The following is a 21,308-nucleotide window of genomic DNA, read 5'->3' on the forward strand; positions in this document are numbered from 1 at the left end:
GCAAAATGATCACTGCAATAAGTCTAGTTAGCATCCATACCACACATAGAACTTTTGAGATCTACACTCCAGGCAACTTTCAAATATATAATACAGCATTGTATTTTTGGTCACATAATTTGCAAATATTTTCTCCCATTCCATTGGTCATCTCCTTTTCATTTTTTGATGGCTTTGTTTGCTATACTTGAGGTGTATGTGCATGGTAGCTACTCGCCTAGAAACCTTGTCATCCTTTTATAATGAAAGTAAGGCTCAGACCAATTTCTCCCACATATGAAGATACTACTAAACAAACATTTATTAGCAAACAGAAATAACCATATTGCCTATTCTGCAGCTTGAGGAAGCCCAGTCCTTCCCCTCTCTTGAAAAAAGTGCTCCCAGGCTTGTCTATCCACTGAAATACGTGGGGACTGCCCAAGCGAGCTGCCCAAGCGAGCACTACCTGAGGAGATGTAAATACTGATTTATGGGTCCTGATGTAATTGGTTCAGACATGGGGGGTTTTAATCTCATCAGATGATTCCAATGGACAACCAAAGTTGAGAAAAACTGACCTCTAAAAGTTTTAGATTCACAGACTGTCACCCTGCACGAAAGGTTTGTTGAAGGCAGCAGTGACTATATTTCATTGGCTGGATTCTGTTATCTTTTCAGCTGGCACTAGGCAATCAGAATCTTAATTCACAGCTAGACATAGAACATAGAGTTAGGAATTTAGCCTAAGATGTTGTCCTTAATGTCTTCCCTGGTGCTTCAGGTGGTAAAGAATCTGCCTGCAATGTAGGAGATGGGTTTTGTAAGGCTTTAGCCTAGAGCATTGGCTGGCAAACTACTACTTGCAGGTCAAATGTGATCTACTGCTTCTTTTTGTATGACTCCCAAGTTTAGAATGATTTTAATTTTTTTTCTTGTTAACTTTTACATTTTGGGGCGGGATGAGGGGCTCTTTCCCTGATTTTATTTATTTATTTACTTATCTGTGTCATGTAGGCTCTTAGTTCCCTGACCAGGGATTGAACCTGTGCCCCTTGCAGTGGTAGCATGGAGTCTTAACCACTGGACTGTCAGGGAAGCCCCAACTTTTACATTTTTTAATGGTTGCAAAGAAATCAAAAGATGAATACACTTTTGTAAACATGACAATGATAAAAACACAATAGTCCAACTAGGCTAACTTCTAAGCCGCCTAGTTGCCTGACTAAGCTCTCAAAGTGATCCCCAGCAGGATCGGAGCCACCTGGAAGTCTGTAAGAAATGCACATTCTCAGGCCCCCCACCCCAGCTGTCCTGAACCAGAAACTCTGGGAGCAGGCTCAGCAAGCCCTCTGGGTAAAGCTGTTGCACGCTGAAATCTGAGATCCCCTGCTCTAGAACAATCCTTCTATGTGCACAGGAATCCCCTCTGTGGCTTTTAAAAATATACCTCTGGGCATTCTTATTTAGTAGGTTCAAACCATGTGGCTGAGGTCTCTCTGCTTTTAAGAATTCTTAGCTAAAGGGATTTATAACATTCCTACCCTAATAATAATAATTCATAATTATTCACAGGAATAATTCATAATTCCTACCCTAGGAATAATTCATAATTCCTACCCTAGCCCTAAACACATGATACAGATTACCTTCCCCATAACAACCCTGTGAAGGGAGACCATATAATAAGGCCTGTTTTAGTTACTAAAATGCTGAAGTATAGAGGAATTAGGTAAAATTTCCAATGTCACACACTAAGGGCAGACCCAGGATTCTAACCTCACTCATTCTGACTCCAGAGAAATCAGCTTCTTAAGAAAGTGATTTTCACGTGAAACTCTGCTCAACATTATGTGCCAGCTTGGATGGGAGGGGTTTTGGGGGAGAATGGATACATGTCTATGTATGGCTGAGTCCCTTCACTGTTCGCCTGAAACTATCACCACATTGCTAATCGGCTCTGTGGTGGTTCAGTCGCTAAGTCGTGTCCAATCCACGCGACCCATGGATTGTAGCCCACAAGGCTCCTCTGTCCATCGGATTTTCCAGGCAGGAAGACTGGAATAGCACTGTGTATGCCATGTACACCCCAATACAAAATGTTTTCTGTTTTTAAAATAAATAAATAAAAATTAAAAAAAAAGAAAGTGCTTTTGTTGAACTGGCTCATCTCACTTTAATTTAGGGGGAAAATTCACTTTACTCTCTTAGAGAGAGAACATGCAACTCTTCTGTAGTCATTTTAGCTAAAACCTTCATGTCGTTTCCTTTCCCAGGTTCCTGGAGTCTTAACTGTTGTTACTGTTTTTCAGTCACTAAGTTGTGTCCTGCTCTTTGCGACCCTACGGACTGTAGCACGCTGTCACGCTCCTCTGTCCTCCACTATCTCCAGGCGGTTTGCTCAAACTCACTGAGTTGGTGATGCTGTCTAGAGCATCAGCGTCATTAACTACAGAACTACTTTTCTACTCTGGGCTTTAACTTGGCTACAAGAGGGAGGAGACATGTGTATATCTATCACTGATTCATGCTGATGTTTGGCAGCAACCAACACAATTCTGTAAAGCAATTATCCTTCAATTAAATAAATCAATTAATTAAAAAAACAATAATTTCCAGAAGAGAGCTCTTTATAATCATAGAGTATTTCCACCTGTATGTTTGTGTGACAAATGAATCTGCACTGTGCTCAGGTGTTCTGAGAACTAACGTCTTTATTTTACTTCTGTGTAATCTGTTTATTCTCATGAGGGCTTCCTATGAAGAAGCAGGGTGGGGGAACATACATGTTCATTCTGTTTAATTCTTAGTCCAGTGGTTCTTAACTGAATGCACATTAAAATCACCAAGAAGTCTGTTGAAAAGTGTTGCTACCTGGGCAACATTGATTAATTAATCAGGTCCTCATCTATTGTCTCTGTTACTGGGAATTGTGAGGAGCAAGTTATCAGATATTGAGGGGGACACAAGAGAAGACCTCCCCCTCTGCCCTCAGCATTTATGCAGTCCCTTCTCACTCACCCAAGTCCTCCTTGTTCTCTCTCCTCTTTCTATCATTCTATCATCCCCTCAGCTAAAGAAGGGGGATTTTAACTTCCCCTGCTATATAGCCTCATTCTACCTTAGGGCTCCAAGCTTCATGGTCCAGCTGCTGTAGGCAGAAGGGCTAGTTTCTAAATGATAAGAGAACTTTTGATGATTGAAAATTCCATCCTTGATTTTTCTTATGCCCCTGTGAGATGTGGGGAGAGAGTGGGGTGAGAGTGGATAAAGTAGAAATCCTCTCTCATAGCTATTGTCTTGCCACATAATCTTATTTTTAAATGTCAGAGTCTAAATATAAATTCCTTTGTTCTCTTCACTTTCTGGAACAAATAATAGTCTCCTCCCCTACCACCCCTATCCCCACCCCCATTCTACCTCCAACAAAGGAGCTTTGATATAAACAGAGATTTTAGATTTATAAATATAGATACATTGTAGATATAGACAGACACACTTGGGTCAATCCAGAGAGGTAGGGAGTAATTAACACTCTCAGAAATGCAGAAGAGAAAACCAGATATTTTCCAAAATATTATCCCCCTCACATTCTGTGTCTCATGGCTACTAGTCTTCTTTTACAGGCTAGGAAATAGAGGTCAGGGAAGTTCATCAGCCCTCCGAGGTCATACAGTTCATTACACTCAGAATCAGGATCTAGCCCATGATCCAGGCTATTAGGAGTTATACATTTACCTGGCTATATATAGGGTCCCTATATCTTGTTCCGGAGAAGGCAATGGCAACCCACTCCAGTGTTCTTGCCTGGAGAATCCCAGGGACGGGGGAGCCTGGTGGGCTGCTGTCTATGGGGTCGCACAGAGTCGGACATAACTGAAGCGACTTAGCAGCAGCAGCAGCAGCATATCTGGTTCAGCATTTCCTGACTATTCTAGATTCACTGAATTAACATTTCTGGCAGTGGGCTTAGGAATCGGCATTTTCAGCAAGCACAGACCCCTTGGAACCTAGAGTTTAGGATGCCTGCTCGAGGGTGAACCTCAGCCCTGAGTTCAGTCACCCCCAAATCATTACTTCCTACCCTCGCCTTCAAGGTGTGGATGAATCAACTATCTACATTTAAGAGAATATTTTTCAAATCTTAATTTTTCCCCTGTCAAAATGCCAGATTTTAAAATGTAAGCTCCTTTTGGACACAGGTAAATTGCCAAGGTAGCATTTTTTCCACCTAAAAGTTTTAGACATTATGTGAATCTGAATCTTTTTAAACGTACTTACAAACTTTAGGTCCTAGAATGAATGAGTTTTTTGAATCAGAAGAAAGATGAATGGGATAACTAGAGTGCTCAAGACATAGCCAGGCAGAGAAGTGAGAAGAGATATAAGTTAGCAAAGAAAAGAGGTAAGACTTCAAAGAAAAACTGTCTTAGAAACATTGTTAGAAACCAGAAGTAGAATTATGGTTATGACACATGTTAAAGGCAGGAAATACCAACAGAGTGATATTAAATGTGCAGGAAATCAGCATCTATACCGCGAACAAGAGAACAGTAAGGATGAGAGGCCAAGTACAGTCAGGTCAGGAGAGAAGGTAAGGGGTAGGATATTTAGAGGGGATGCAAGAGTCAGGGAAGATTCACTTCCCTCTATCTTTTGAGGCTCTGAATGTATTCAAATATGAAGAAAAGCCTAAATGGGGTCTCACAAATTATGGTATATTTTAAATGATGTTAGTAAATTAATGCTTTTAACATGGAAGAAAATTGATTGAAAATTGATGGATTGTATGTCTAAGTTTATACGAACATTGAACTGTCCACTGGAGTTTCTCTGTGAATGTGAAGTTTAAGGCCAACAGCTCTCTGGACTCTCACAGGTCTGGGAAGGAGGAGTCCTGTTCTTCTATGTCAGAGAGAACTGGACAAGCCCTGAAGTGGATGTGAATCTGATCGTAACCCTCCCCTGGCTAAACTCAGCAAAATCTTCCGCTTGTCCTGAAACACTGAAGAAGGGATAGGCTACCCACTCCAGTATTCTTGGGCTTCCCTTGTGGCTAAGCTGGTAAAGAATCTGCCTGCAGTGTGAGAGACCTGGGTTTGATCTCAGGTTGAAAAGATCCCCTGGAGAAGGGAAATGCTACCTACTCCAGTATTCTGGCCTGGAGAATTCCCTGGACTGTATAGTCCATGGGGTCCCAAAGAGTCGGACATGACTGAGTGACTTTCACTTCACTACTGTCTTATCTGTCCATCTGGCGAATTTCCTTAAAAGGTCAATTGTTTCCCACACTAAATTTTGCAAAGGGTTGACTCTGTTCATATTTAATTAGAAAGGGAAAACAGAAGCTGTTGCTACTGGGAGTGTCCTGTGAAGATTTGTAAAGATTTTTTAAAATGTCTCTCTCACATAGGATTTTATTATAAGGGCTGTAATCGCCAAGACATTTGTAAATAGAGCACAGACACCTTGTACACCTCAAGAGGACTTGCTAGGCAGAACTTTGCCATATCAGTTTGGGTCCTCAGCTATCTTGAATCCTAGAAGGTTTCTAACCTGGATCAGCAGGACTTTGAGTGGTAGAGTGTGGGCAGTTGGACAGAGGTGTCCAAAACACATATCCAGTCTTCTATCTGGCATGATACGGAGGAAGGAAGAAATGATTTGAGGAATATAGAAAACTTTCTGCCCCAATATAATGTTAGTAAAATAGACAAGGGTCAGAGGCATGTATATGGGAGTCAATCAATGTGCATTCTACTGCTACACTGATGTATTGAAATACATCCATAATATACCAATTATATTCATGGTTCTGCCATTTTCAAGACATGCAGCCTTGACGAAATCATTCACATTTTAATGCTTTAGTTTCCTTATCAATCAAGCAATAGGATTTACTAAAGGGTGTTAAGGATTCCAAGAGAACTGGTTGAGGCAAAAAGCAAAAACAAAAACCCACAAAAATTTAAAGTGTTTACTTGGGAATTGTTAGATCGGCTGCCCTGGAAACACAAATCCCAGAAAGCACTTCAATTGGGTTCAGCTGGACCTCAAAATGGGGCAGGTTTGTAAAGGTAAAAACCCACAAGGTTACATGAATTGTTTGTCTAGAGTCATGATTAGAGCTGGTAAGAAGTAAGGCGCTTGTTAAGCAAGGACTGGTTTGCTTTCCAAATGATTAAAAAGCGGCAGAGGGAGGGTTCTGTGTGGTGGTGTGCGGCTGCTAGCAGATATTATTTAAAAAATGGCTGATGGTATCCTTGACTTTGATACTGTTCAGAAAATTCAAGTTCTCAGTGATGTAGGAATGTGTCTGAAACCACATCCACCCAGCTCCATTGCAGATGCACAAACAATAGTTACTCTACTTTGATTTTTAAATGATCTTAAATATGTCAACAGGGGCCCTTAACATCCATAACAACCTGGTCATTTTATGATTCTATCATTGCCTCATCATGGAGACATAATAGAGACTCACTTCTTTACCTGAAAACAGTGTGTCTAAGACCTCTTCTGACAAGACTTCAATAGCTATAAGCCAAAAACTATTATACCATTACTTAGCAGAGGAGTCTGGAGGGCAACAGTCCATAGGGTCTCAAAGAGTCAGACATGACTGCAATGACTTAGCATGTACACACACACACACAGCCATTAGCTAACCCTTTGATTTGACTGAGGGATAAGAATGGGGTGCAGGTTGGTGTAGATTTCATTATTGTTTGCAATTCTTTATTCCACTCTCTAGTCACACCCTTTCCCATGTGCTTTGCAGTTCAGTGGAGACTATATTTCTCTGCATTATTGATGTTGGGCTTGGTTGTGGACCATTGGGATATTAGTAGACCTAACATGAGAAGGCTTGAATTAGAATTGCACAGTTGGTCTTGCCATCTTGACCACTGTCACTTCCATAAGATGACAAGCCCTGAGTAGTCCAAGGAGAATGAGAGATATATGGAGCTGAGCTAGACTCAATCTACATTTTCAGAATTAAGGTCAGCTGAACACAGCCTAGATCAGTTGACTCTCAGGCAACCCACAGACAAATGAGCAAGAATAAATGTTGTTTTAATCCACTGAGTTGTTGGCCATAGCACGTTGTAGCAATAGATAATAGAATGTAGGACTGGGCATCATTTAGAATACTTTTAACTTCAATTAATCGAGAATGCCACTTAAGAGAGCATCAGCAAAATTTCAACTGGGGTTTTAGTGGCAAGGGGCTGACCTGATAGCTCAGTTGGTAAAGAATCCACCTGCAATGCAGGAGACCCCAGTTTGATTCTTGGGTCGGGAAGATCCACTGGAGAAGGGATAGGCTACCCACTCCAGTATTCCTGGGCTTTCCCTGTGGCTCAGCTGGTCAAGAATCCGCCTCTCAATGCCAGAGACCTGGGTTCAATCTCTGGGTTGGGAAGATCCCCTGGAGAAGGGAAAGGCTACCAACTCCAGTATTCTGGCCTGGAGGAATCCATGGACTGTGTAGTCCATGGGGTCACAAAGAGTCAGACACGACTGAGTGACTTTCACTTTAGTGTCAGGTGACTGAAATCAAATCAGACAAATTGAAACAGAAAAGGCAATTTATTAAAAGGCTATTAGATATCTAGAATCTTGGTGGGAGCAGGGGTTGCTGAAAACTCATATTTGGAGATGTCAGACTCAGGATTATCAGAATCTAGCCACAGTTTTCTGGTTGCACTATAACTGCTATCGTCACAGGATACATACACCGCAGATGTCACCTACACTAGATGCTAATGATACTGCCGTTCCTAGAAATTGAACACAGTGGCCACCGACCAAAACCCACAGAACAGAAATGTCTAGCCTCTGCTTTAACTCCATAATTCACCAGTTGATTCTGATTCATGTGTGTTTGTACATCTGTTTGGTTCATGTTGCACCCTAACTTCAAGGGAGAATGAGAAGGTGATTACATATCTGACATCATCAGTTTCTCTGATGAGAAGCGGGCTATTCATAAAGTCGGGAACTTCTCACACAGGAAAGAGATGACATGCTGGAAAGCCAAAGCAAAGAAAAACACTCACTTCAAACAATGGAAATTATTAGTTAATCTAACACTACATCTAGACGGAGGGCAGGTTTCCCCAGGGCTTGACCCTGGAAATCCACAGTGTCATTCAGACTCAGGTTCTTTTCTCACATCCTCCACAGTCTGGTTTTATCCTAAGGCTGCTCCCCTCAAAATTAGTTCTTCGGTTTGAATGTTTGTTTTCTCCCTTCCACTTTATATGTTGAAATCCTAGTACCCAAGGATGATGTTATTTGAAGACAGGGTTGTTGGGAGGTGATCAGGTCATGAAGGTAGAGCCCTCAAGAATGGGATCAGTGCTCTTCTAAAGAATGCCCCGGACTTCCTAGATGGCTCAGTGGTAAAGAATCCACCTGCCAATGCAGGAGATGCAGGTTTGATCCCTGGGTCAGAAGATCCCCAGGAGGAGGAAATGACAACCCATTCCAGTATTCTTGCCTGAGAAATCACATGGACAGAGGAGCCTGGCAGGCCACAGTCAATGGGGTCCCAAAAACTCGGACATGATTTAGTGACAAAACAACAACAAAGAAGGCTTCACATAGCTCCCTTGCCCCTTTTTACCATGTGAAGACACAGACAGAAGCTCCCAACTCTGAGTCAGGAAGAGGGTCCTTACCAAATGTGACCATGCTGGTGCCTTGAATTTGGACTTCCCAACCTCCAGAACTGTGACCAGTAAATTTCTGTTGTGGATAAGCTATCCAGTGTGTGGCATTTTGCTATAGCAGTTCAAACAAACTAAGATAGTTATATAATGGACACCAAAGAAATTGGGCTTGTTTACTAGACGCAGAGAACTGACAGAAATGAAAGAGTTTCTTTGAGATGTGTTAGGTCTGCAGTCTGGGAGACACAGATTCAAGAAGAACTTGAGTAGTGTTCCATTGGACTAAAAAATGGGGGAGGCTTATTAAGGCAAAAACTGCAAGGTTGCAGTTAATTACATGAGTTATTTATCAATAATTATAATTGGAAGACTTCCCTGGTAGTCACAGTGGATAAGAATCAGCCTGTCAATGCAGGGAACACATGTCTCAGGGCAGCAAAGCCCATGCATCACTACTGAGCTCTAGAACCTGCGAGTTGCAACTAATGAATCCTATAGAGCCAGCAAGTCCCAGTTACTGAAGCCTGTGTGCCTACAGCCCGTACTCCACAACAAGAGAAGTCATCACAATGAGAAGTCTGTACACTGCAACTAGAAAGTAGCGTCTGCTCTCTCCAACTAGAGAAAGGCTACCTGTAGCCACAAAGGCCTAGTGCAGCCAAAAATAAATAAATAAAGCACCGTGCACATGTCCCCCCTACAAACCCCCCAAAAAGAAGAATTATAATTGGAGCTGATAAGAAGGGTACTTTTCAGGTAAGGATTGGTTGGAGTTTGAAATGGTTGAACAGTCACAAGGGGAGACCTTGAAACCCGAAGGTTGCAGGGGGCAGGTTTTCTGAATATGACTGGTGGCATCCTTGAGTCTAGTACAGCTCAAAGGAATTTCAAGTTTCAATGATGCAGAGCTCTGAGACCAGATCCTCAATGGCCACCAGACTTCATTTTTACATACCTGAACTGTGATAACTCTGTTATACTTTCAATTTCAATTATGCCATCTTATTCATCTCTAAAAGAGAGAAAGATATGCTTTTCCTGCACACTCTGTTGGAGAAGGCAATGGCACCCCACTCCAGTACTCTTGCCTAGAAAATCCCATGGATGGGGGAGCCTGGTGGGCTGCTGTCTATGGGGTCGCACAGAGTCAGACATGACTGAAGCCACTTAGCAGCAGCAGAAGCAGCACACTCTGTATCCTCTTTGATCTTTTTTCAATTATAATAAATTTAACATATAATAAAATGTACAGATTTTTAGTATAAGAGTTTTCTTAGTCAGGATTCTCTGGAGAAACAGAACCAATAGGATGTGCATATTGAGAGATTTCTTTTAAGGAATTGGCTCTTATGATTATGGAGGGAATCTGCAAGTCCAAAGTCTGCAAGGTAGGCTGGGAGGCTGGAGGCTCAGGAAAGAGCTGTTGTTGCAGTTTGAATCTGAAGGCCATTAACTGGGAGAACTCCTTCTTGCTTAGGGAGGTCAGTCTTTGCCTATTAATTACTTCAACTGATTGGATGAGGCCCACCCCCATTATGGATGGCATCTGCTTTACTCAAAATCCACCAACTTAAATGTTAATTTCATCCCCAAAACACCTTGACAGAAACATCTAGAATAATGTTGACCAAATATCTGGGCACTATAGCCCAGCCAGGTTGACACAAAAAGGACATTGAGTTTGACATATGAAACTGTAAGCATCACTCCAATCAACATGACCAGAAAATGATCCTGCATCCTTTTCCAGTCACTCCTTACCCCACCCCCATAGCAGATATTTCTGAATTCTATCACCACACATTAATAGTCAGCTTAGAATTTAATATAAATTGAATCATACAGTATGCATTTTGTCTGGCTTGTTTTAGACAGCAAAAGGAACAGAATGTGTTATGTGTGTGTGCATTTGTGTGTATGGTGTAATTAGCATTAAATGCACAGATCTAGATGTTCAGTTAGGTAAGTTTTGAAAGACTTGCATACATCTGTGTAAACTCTACTCAAAACAATGGAATATTTTCATTGCTCCAGAAAGTGCCTTTCTACAGCTTTCCAGTTAAATTCCACCCATTCACCCAAGGAAATTTCTTTCTTGCTTTTTTTTTGCTTAATATAATGTTTTTAAGATTTATCCTGTTTTTTCTATATTAGTAGTTCCTATTTGTTGATGAGTAGTCTTCCATAATTTGCTTATCCTTTCTCTTGCAGTTGGTCATTAGGACTGTTTTCAGTTTTGGGTAATTATGAACAAAGGTGCTCTTCATGTTTTCAGTTCAGTTCAGTCACTCAGTCATGTCTGACTCTTTGCGATCCCATGAACCGCAGCATGCCAGGCCTCCCTGTCCATCACCAACTCCCGGAGTTTACCCAAACTCATGTCCATTGAGTCGGTGATGCCATCTAACCATCTCATCCTCTGTCGTCCTCTTCTCCTCCTGCCCTCAATCTTTCCCAGCATCAGGGTCTTTTCAAATGAGTCAGCTCTCCGCATCAGGTGACCAAAATATTGGAGTTTCCGCTTCAACATCAGTCCTTCCAATGAACACCCAGGAGTGATTTCCTTGCATGTTTTCAGATAAGCCTTTTTGCACAAAAGCTTTTCCTTGGATAAGTTCTTAAGAATATAATTTTTAGTCACAGCATATGTGTTTAAGTTTTTAAGAAACAGCCAGCAGCTTTCCAAATTAGTTGAGGCATTTCTCACTCTAATAAGCAATATACGAGAGTTTCAGTCACTTCATATCCTCACCTACATTTGATATCAACAATTTTTACAATTCTAGCTGCTCAAGTGGATGTGAAGTAGTGTCCCGTTATGGTTTTCTTTTGCATTTCCCTAATGACTAATGATGTTTAACATCTTTTTATGTTGACCTTTGTGGGTGCGTGTTGCTTATTATTTTGGCCACATGTTCTTCTTAGGGAAGAACTGAAATTCTTCAGTTAGGGAAGAGTCTGAAATTGTTCTTATAACAATAAACATTAATTAACAATGAGAAATAATTCCTGCAGTCAAGGGTGGGATTAGTTTCCTCTGAGGAAGGGAACTGCATGGAGCATGCAGAATAAGGATAGATAAATGAACAAGATCAGAATTTTGTGAGGAAGCAAAAGATGTTTCATAGAGAGGAGAGATAATAGAAGACAGGAGGGCCAACTAGTGGTTCTCAACTCAAACTACACATTAAAAGCATCCTTTTTAAGACACCAATTGAAATCCAGTACTTTCTGGCTGCACTGGGGCAGAGCTTGGACTGCCAAGGCTCTGGGTGGCCCTGGCCTCATGGCTGTGGGTGGTCCTGCCCCTGTGGGCTCTGTGCCCGGGGGTGTGCCCGAAGCTCCTGTTGCAGACCTGGTGGCTCTACCTGTCTGGGGCCATGGGGCTGACCCCACCTCCATGACTGCTGAGTATTGCCCGAACAGGGGGCTCTCTAAGTGACTCCCTCTTTGGGAAAGAGCTCATTTGAGCCTCTTTTATAAAAATGCTAATTCTATTCATGAGGACTCCGCCTAATGGCCTCCCAAAGGCCCACCTCCTCGTACCATGGCATTAGGTACTAGCCTTCAACATATGCATTTGGGAGGCATACAAACATGCAGACCATAGCACCAGAGAACATGTTTAAAATGAAAATTCCTGGGTTCATTTCTAGTAATTCAGATTCAGTAGGTTTAGAATGAATTCTAGGAATCCACTTAAAAAAAAAACAAAACACAGATTTACTAGGTAGCTCTGAGGCAGAAGCTTTTTAAATAAGATGAGTCATTTTTAATAGCTATCATCAACAAAATCCACAAACAATAAATGCTAGAGAGGGTGTGGAGAGAAGGGAAGCCTCCTACATTGTTGGTACATGTGTAGTGAATGTAAATTAGTGAATGTACATTAGTGAATGTAAATTGGTACAGCCACTATGGAGAACAGTATGGAGGTTCCTTAAAAAACTAAAAATAGAGCTACAATATGACCCTGTAATCACACTCCTGGGCATATATCTGGAGAAAAAGATGATCTGATGCACCCAAAAATTCATTCCAGCACTTTTTACAATAGTCAACACATGGAAGCAAACTCAATGTCCATTGACAGAGGAATGGATAAAGAAGATGTAGTACGCATATAATGAACTACTACTCAACCAATAAAAAGAATGAAATAATACTATTTGGAGCAACATGGATAGACCTAGAGATTGGCATACTGAGTGAAGTAAGTCAGACAGAGAAGGACAAATATCATGTGACATCCCTTATAGGTGGAATCTAAAAAGAAATGATACACATAAACTTATTTATAAAACAAGTCGCAAACTTAAAGAATGACATTATGGTTGCTGAGAGAAGTATGTGGGGAAGGGATAGTTAGGGAATTTGGGATCAAAATGTACACACTGCTTTATTTAAAATGGATAACCGACAAGGTCCTACTGTATGGCACATGAAACTTTGCTCAATGTTATGGAGCAGCCTGGGGTGAGGGGAGTCTGGGGGAGAATGGATACATGTACACATATGACTGAGTCCTTTCACTGTTCGCCTACAACTATCACAACATTGTTAATCAGTCATACCCCAACACAAAATAAAAAGTTTTTTACAAGAAAGGAGCCATTTTTAACCATTCACAAATTTTCGCCTGTATGTATATGCACCCAAGGACCCCTTGCTGCTCTGTAACCCTCCAGGACCTGCAGCTTTCATGCTGGGGTCCACTAGTGGACCCTGCATTACTGAAGGAGTATTCATACGTCCACATGAAACACGAGAAGGATCATGGGAACATCCACACGGGATAATGGATGGCTACAAAAATTGGATGAGACAAAAGGAAAACACCTGTCCAACTGGACACTGAAGAGGCACATGGAATTGTTCACAGCAGACATTAGTGGAACACAGAGGAACAGCCACGTGGATAATGGATAAGCAGACTGTGTAGCACATGGAAGGACCACACGGGAATGTCCCCATGAGACACTAAAAGGTAATATGTATCCATAAGGGGCTCTGGAAAGGTGTGTGGGTTCTGCATACTAATTTTTTAATATATATATTTTCTGTTTATTGAACAATTGATTTATAATGTTGTTAGTTTAAGGTTTACAACAAAATGATTCAGTTATTCATACTTGTATGTATAACTGATGCTTGCTCCTTGAAAGAAAAGCTATGACCAACCTAGACAGCATATTAAAAAGCAGAGATATCACTTTGCCAACAAAGGTCCATATAGTCAAAGCTAGTCTGTAGTCAGTAGTCATGTATGGATGTGAGGGTTGGACCATAAAGAAGGCTGGGCAGCAAAAAATTTATGCTTTTGAACTATGGTGTTGAAGACTCTTGAGAGTCCCTTGGACTGCAAGGAGATCAAACCAGTCAATCCTAAAGGAAAGCAATTCTGAATATTCATTATTCATTGGAAGGACTGATGCTGAAGCTGAAGCTCCAATACTTTGGCCACCTGATGAGAAGAGCCAACTCATTGGGAAAGACCCTGGGAAAGATTGAGGCAGGAGGAGAAGGGGAAAACAGAGAATGAGATGATTGGAAGGCATCACTGACTCAACGGACATGAGTTTGAGCAAGCTCCGGGAGATGATGACTGGACAGGGAAGCCTGGCGTGCTGCAGTCCATGGGGTCACAAAGAGTCAGACATGACTGAGCAACTGAACAACAACAATGACTATATATATATATGTATATGTGTATATATATATATGTTGATGATGATGATGATGTGAGGTTGCTCAGTCGTGTCCAACCCTTTGCAACCCCATGGACTGTAACTCACCAGGCTCCTCCGTCCATGGGATTCTCCAGGCAAGAATACTGGAGTGGGTTGCCATTTCCTTCTCCAGGGGATCTTCCCAACCCAGGGATCAAACTCAGGTCTCCTGCATTGCAGGCAGACGCTTTAACCTCTGAGCCACTAGGGAAGCCCTATATATATATGTTAGTATATATATTTATAAATGTATATATTTACATATATATTTTTTAAGATTCTTTTCCTCTGCTATACAGTCGGGACCTAGTTGGTTTTCTATTTTATGTACAGTAGCCCTTCACACTAATTTTAAAGAAACTTGGTTCTTGTTAAACAGTAATGTATGTTTAAAGAGATAAAAGCAGTGGTTTGGTATGTGGTTTAGTCGCTAAGTCATGTCTGACTTTTGCAACCCCACAGACTGTTCTGCCAGGTTCCTCTGTCCATGGGATTTTCCAGGCAAGAATACTGGAGTGGGTTGCCGTTTCCTTCTCCAGGGGATCTTCCTGATCCAGGGATCGAACCTAGGTCTCCTGCACTGCAGGCAGATTCTTTACCAACTGAGCTACCAGGGAATACCTCCTATAGGATAAAAGCAGAAACAATGTGAAAGTGAAACTTTCAGGACCTGTTGGAAGTAGTTCTATGCTTCACCTTCCCCACCCACACAAGGTACAGACCCCAGCCTGGATGCCATGCTGTCACTCCTGTGGGAAGTTTGAACCCTGCCATGCCCCTAACTCCCCAGGCTACAGCTGTCTTCTTTCCCCATTTCAGAGCAGAAGAGCCATAGACTCCTGTAACAAGCAAGAGTCAATTTTGACTCCATGCTGGATCTGTTTCTTTGACTTTGACCCTTGTTTTTTGCTGCTTTTGTTATTATAATCATACACAATGGCCTGCCTCAGAGAATCCTGCCCCCCTGCCTGACCTTTAAACTAAAGTGCCTTAGTTTAGCTCACAGGGAGATAATCCGACCCTGCCCGCTGTGAATGACTATAAGAAGGAAGAGACTAACACAACCCCCTGCCTGAGGCTTGTCATTCTAGGAGATATTGCAAGATTAAATGGCCTTTCTACTTTCTTTCCTCACCTCCCCTTTCTGTGATCCATAAAATAACCTAGCATCAAGACCCAGGGAAGATGCCTTCTTGATCTGCTGGCTCTTCGAATAAAGTTAATATTAAGAATAAATATTCCTTGCCTCAACACCTTGTCTTGGATTCATTGACCTGTCATGCAGTGAGCAGAGTGAGCTTGGAGGGTAAAAGAAGGTAAGTAGTCCTGTAAGACTGTTTAGACATTATGGACATAAAATGTATTTACAGCCTAAAAGTTGAGAGTTACATTTTACCGAGTGAGTGGGAATTTTTAGGACTTCAAGTCTGAGAAGGGCATCCCTTGTGGCTTGTCTGGTAAAGAATCCACCTGCAATGTGGGAGACCTGAGTTCAGTCTCTGGGTTGGGAAGATCCCCGGGAGAAGGGAAAGGCTACCCACTCCAGTATTCTAGCCTGGATAATTCCATAGACTGTATAGTCCATGAGGTCGCAAAGAGTCAGACACGACTGCGTGACTTTCATCATCATCAAGCCTGGGACACGGCATCTCAAATAACCCAGAGAAAACTGCTCCGAGAAGGGGGCAGGGGGGCGGGGAGCCAGGTTGTATAGAAGTTTTACAACAAAGGGCAGGTAGTCAGAACATCAAAAGATGATTGTTAATTAAAGAAAACCAGATATCCCAAGTTAAGGAATTTAGTACTTTTCTATGTATGGGAAGACACAAGAGTCTAGGCTCATTGAAATCATTCCTTTGGTATGCGCCTCAGCTATAAGAGGCAAGTATCCTGTGTTTTCACAACTGGAGCTTCCTCAGGGCTCGAAGCCTTACCATCTATGGTGGCTGCAGCTGCTGCTAACTGTGACATCCTTTGCCTACTGATACGCAGGAAACACTCCATGTCTCAGCGTGTTTGGTCATGCCTTTCAGAAGGAGCTGTGTGTACTCTGGGCAGGTCTGTTATCTTTCCTGATGGAAATTTCTCTTCTGGAAAGCTTTAGTTCTAGCAGCTGTGTGGCATTCAGGGTAGGCCCAAGGACGCAAATGAGATATATGAGTGGTTCCCTCCCCTTCTTCCAGGCTTTCTGCCTTTAGCCCTGCAGCTCAGAACACTGACAGGTTCAGTAAGTTTAACCCCACTGCTAAGTCACTTCAGTCGTGCCCGACTCTGTGATAAATGACCAGGAAGTTTACTTGATGGGAGGAGGCAGAAGGCAATACAAGTGTAAACTCCTGGGGGAACGGTTTTTAACTCTTTATTTTCTATCGGACTACAGGTGATTGACAATGTTGTGTTAGTTTCAGGTGTCCAGAAAAGTGATTCAGGTATACATATACATGTATCTGCTCTTTTTTACATTCTTTAGATTTAGATTTTTACCTAAAATTGAGTAGAGTCCCCTGTGCTATACAGTAAGTCCTTGTTGGTTATCTATTTTATATACAGCAGTGTATACATGTCAATCCCAAAGTCCCGAACTATCCCTCCCCCACCAACCATAATTTTGTTCCCTAAAGTCTGTGAGTCTGTTTTGTAAATAAGTTCATTTCTATTTTTTTTTTTTTAGATTTCCCATATAAGCAATATCATATGATATTTATCTTTCTCTGTCGGACTTAAGTCCCTCAGTAAAATCTCTAGGTCTATCTATGTCACTGCAAACGGTATTATTTCATTCTTTTTAATGGCTGGGTAATATGCCATTCTGCATGTGTGTGTGTGTGTGTGTGTGTGTGTGTGTGTGTGTGTGTGTTGAGAACTGGAAAAATAAATGGATAAAGACGTGGTGTGTATATATATATATATACACATATATACACCGCACACACATATATATATACACACCACATCTTTATCCATTCCTCTGTCGATGGACATTTAGGTTGCTTCTATGTCTTGCCTATTGTAAATAGTGCTGCAATGAACACTGAGGTGCTTGTATCCTTTCAGACCATGTTTTTCTCCAGAGGTGTGCTCAGTATTAGGATTGCAGGATCATATGGTCGTTCTATTTTCTTTTTTTTTTTAAGAACCTCCATACTGCTGTGGGAACAGTTTTCTATCCTTCTACCCATACCTGTATAATCCTTGCTTCATTCTTTGTCTCTTAGTTTTCAAGAAATCTGTGACACTTTATTGCATTTGAAACTCATCATAGGTTGGATTCCCTCACAAGATTGTCTCCTATATAGTAAAAGACCCATTCTAGTGTCTTTGGTTTCCAATGCTATGAGTTTTAGCACTCAGTAAGCAGTACCTGTTCTTATGAAGGGATGAAAAGAGAGAGAGAGAGAAAGAGACAAAAGGACTGGCAGAAGCCCCAGGCTGTGGCACTGGTGCAGCAAGGGAGTGGGCGTGTGTGGATGCTGAGAGGGCTTCCTGGAGGAGGTGTGCCTCGTTGGCAGCCCTGGCCCTGGAGTGCAAGCTTGAAAGTTCAGTCAGGGAGAGGGAACAGTGCTGAAGAGGGTGGGAAATTTCCATAACACATCCCATGTGACAGTTCAGCCTACACCAGGTCCCAGATACCACAGCTGGGCAGTGTCCCAGGAAAAGCTGGTGGAGAATCTAAGGCCAGGAAGTTTTTTTTAAGTTGATGACAAGCATGTAAGTGTAGGAAAGGAGGTTTGGGGCTAGTGTGACTTTTCAGTACATTAGTTCCTGCCCCTTTTCTGTTCTATCATGGGAAGGCAGAGTCAAGCCTCGAATACCTGCCAGACAGGTTGCGAGATTGCTTGAGGGCTGAGACTTTTGGTATTGATCTCAGCATTAAGGTGGCACTAAATAAATGTTTAAGAAAGGCAATGCTAAAGAATGTTCAAACTACTACACAACTGCACTCATTTCACATGCTAGCAAGGCAATGCTCAAAATCCTTCAAGCTAGGCTTCAACAATACATAAACCAAGAACTTCCAGATGTACACGCTGGATTTAGAAAAGGCAGAGTAAGCAGAGATCAAATTGCCAACATCTGTTGGATCATCAAAAAAGCAAGCAAGTTCCAGAAAAACATCTACTTCTGCTTTATTGACTATGCTAAATCCTTTAACTATGGGATCACAACAAGCTATGGAAAATTCTTAAAAGAGATGGAAATACCAGACCTCCTTACCTGCCTCCTGAGAAACCTGTATGCAGGTCAAGAAGCAACAGTTAGAACTGGACATAGAACAACAGACTGGTTCAAATTGAGGAAGGAGTACATCATATTGTTACTCTGTTTATTTAACTTCTGTGCAGAGTACATCATGTGAAATGCCAGGCTGGATGAGGTTCAAGCTGGAATCAAGATTGCTGGGAGGAGTATCAATAATCTCAGATATGCAGATGACGGTACACTTATATCAGAAAACACAGAGGAACTAAAGAACCTCTTGATGAAGGTGAAAGAGGAGAGTGAAAAAGCTGGCTTGGAACTCAATTTTCAAAAAACCAAGGTCAGGGCATCCGGTCCCACCACTACATCTGGTATCGTCTAAAAGAGGAAATTCTACTACAAACAACAATGAGAAAATAATCTTCCTCTCTGCATTCAAGAGTCTGGGTAAACAACCTTTGCCTGTCTGTAAAATGGTAGTCTTTGAGCTGAAGGATATTTTCTCCACAGCAAAATGTACGAGAAGAATAAATTTTAGATGGTTATATCCAGACACCTGTTGACTGTGCCTCAAAGGCTTTTAGGTCACTTCTACTGAACACAGAGGAAAATAGGGCTGTGTAATTGGCCAGGAAATAAAGATGCTTGATCTGTTTGCACCTCCATTATCTAACTAATGGAGGTCACTATGTCCAGTTGGGGAGCAAGGTTAATCAGTTTGTCAGACATACCCATGGAGACTAGGGCTGTTGTTTTGCTGGCCCCTTGAGTGAAGAAGATCACAGTCTTATTTCTTTTGGATTATGGCAGCCAATTTATTGTTTCCCAGGAGGTTTCTTTTCCTCTCTTTTTCACGGACTCCTCTCTGACTTCTCCCACCAGGTAGCTCTGCACAGGGACCAGTTCCTCTTCTTGACCAAGAATCACTCAGCAAGCAATGATGTGAAGACCTCCATGAGGGGATGGGAAGAGGGATGCCTGGAATCCCATGACTGCACATTAAAAGTGTCTTTGTTTTCCAAAGTGAAATTAATTTAGAATATCTGAGGAATATTTATTTGTTAGATACTAACAGTTCTAAGATTATTATAAAATGCAGCAACTTTGTCTCTCAGGGAAGATTTCTGCTGTCTGAAAAGCCAGGCTGATGGCACATGAATTGTATCCAATATCTGCATCACTGGCAGTCAGTCTGTGTTTGGTTAATGCAGGGTTTTATAGCTGGTAAAGAAGTTGGCATAGAGTTTGATCTCAGAAGTGAAGTAAACAGCTTGTTTGGTGCCTCACTGTTGATCTAACCAGGTCACTCCCTGAGTTAGTAAACTATTGAAATTTCAGATCCTGGGCGGTCATCTGGTGTAGTGATAAAGACCATGGGTTTTGTAAACAGGAGATTTTGGGTCTGATTCAGGGCCCTGTGGTTACTTCCTCTAGGACTTTTTTTTTTCCCAATTATTTTTATTAGTTGGAGGCTAATTACTTTACAATATTGTAGTGGTTTTTGCCATACATTGACATGAATCAGCCATGGATTTACATGTGTTCCCCATCCTGAACCCACCTCCCACCTCCCTCCCCCTCTAGGATTTTTTAAAAAAAATGTATTATTTATTTTTGGCAGCACTCGGTCTTCATTGCTTTGTGCTGGCTTCCTCTAGTTGCAATAAGTGGGGGCTCCAAAATCACTGCAGATGGTGATTGTAGCCATGAAATTAAAAGACGCTTACTCCTTGGAAGGAAAGTTATGACCAACCTAGACAGCATATTAATAAGTAGAGATGTTACTTTGCCAACAAAGGTCCGTCTAGTCAAGGCTATAGTTTCTCCAGTGGTCATATATGGATGTGAGAGTTGGACTGTGAAGAAAGCTGAGTGCCGAAGAATTGATGCTTTTGAACTGTGGTGTTGGAGAAGACTCTTGAGAGGCCCTTGGACTGCAAGGAGATCCAACCAGTCCATCCTAAAGGAGATCAGTCCTGGATGTTCATTGGAAGGACTGATGAGAAGCTGAAACTCCAGTACTTTGGCCACCTGATGTGAAGAGTTGACTCATTGGAAAAGACCCTGATGCTGGGAGGGATTGGGGGCAGGAGGAGAAGGGGACAACAGAGGATGAGATGGCTGGATGGCATCACCGACTCGATGGACATGAGTTTGAGTAAACTCTGGGAGTTGGTGATGGGCAGGGAGGCCTGGCGTGCTGCGATTCATGGGGTCGCAAAGAGTCAGACACGACTGAGCGGCTGACCTGAACTGAACCGACTCTTTGCTGCGGCACTCAGGTTTCTCACTGCAGTGACTTCTCTCTTGTTGTAGAGCACAGGCTCTAGGCATGCAGGCTTCAGTAGCTGTGGCACATGGGCTTAGTTGCCCCCTGGTATGTGAAATCCTCTCAGACCGGGGATCAAAACCATGTCCCCTGCATTGGCAGGAGGATAATAATCCACTGTGCCACTGGGGAAGTACCTTCTTGGACTTCTTTAGGTTGTAGTTTTCTAATCTATGAAGTGGGAATAACGCTAATATTTATGTCATGTGAGTTGTGTGGAGGTTAAGTAAGACAAAGCATGTAACTGAGTTAACACAATGCCTGGTACTTACAAGGACTCAGGGCTTTTAGCAGGGCTGGCTTAGCTACCAGCCACAGCAGGCATAGTACCCAAGGACCACACAACTTTGAAGCTCCTGGGAAAATGTTTTAATTTCTTTTAGAATTGGAAGG

The 21,308-nt window shown here is 42.0% G+C and overlaps 1 protein-coding gene and 1 long non-coding RNA gene across 2 annotated transcripts in view; one reads left to right on the top strand and one right to left on the bottom strand.

Moving 5' to 3' along the window:
* Positions 1-18,725, bottom strand: part of TNFSF10 (TNF superfamily member 10) — a 45,944-nt gene extending 27,219 nt beyond the window's left edge. The window contains exon 1 of the mRNA XM_043875141.1: positions 18,602-18,725. The gene's annotated coding sequence lies outside the window, so the exon portion shown is untranslated. The remainder of the gene's footprint in view (positions 1-18,601) is intronic.
* Positions 18,726-18,845: 120 nt separating this feature from the next.
* On the top strand, positions 18,846-19,609 carry LOC122675937. Its single transcript, XR_006335372.1, has 2 exons — positions 18,846-19,033; positions 19,469-19,609. It is a non-coding gene; the product is annotated as an uncharacterized LOC122675937 (long non-coding RNA).
* Positions 19,610-21,308: the final 1,699 nt, after the last annotated feature.

Source organism: Cervus elaphus, chromosome 19, assembly GCF_910594005.1.
Source record: "Cervus elaphus chromosome 19, mCerEla1.1, whole genome shotgun sequence".
Taxonomy (NCBI): Eukaryota; Metazoa; Chordata; class Mammalia; order Artiodactyla; family Cervidae; genus Cervus; species Cervus elaphus.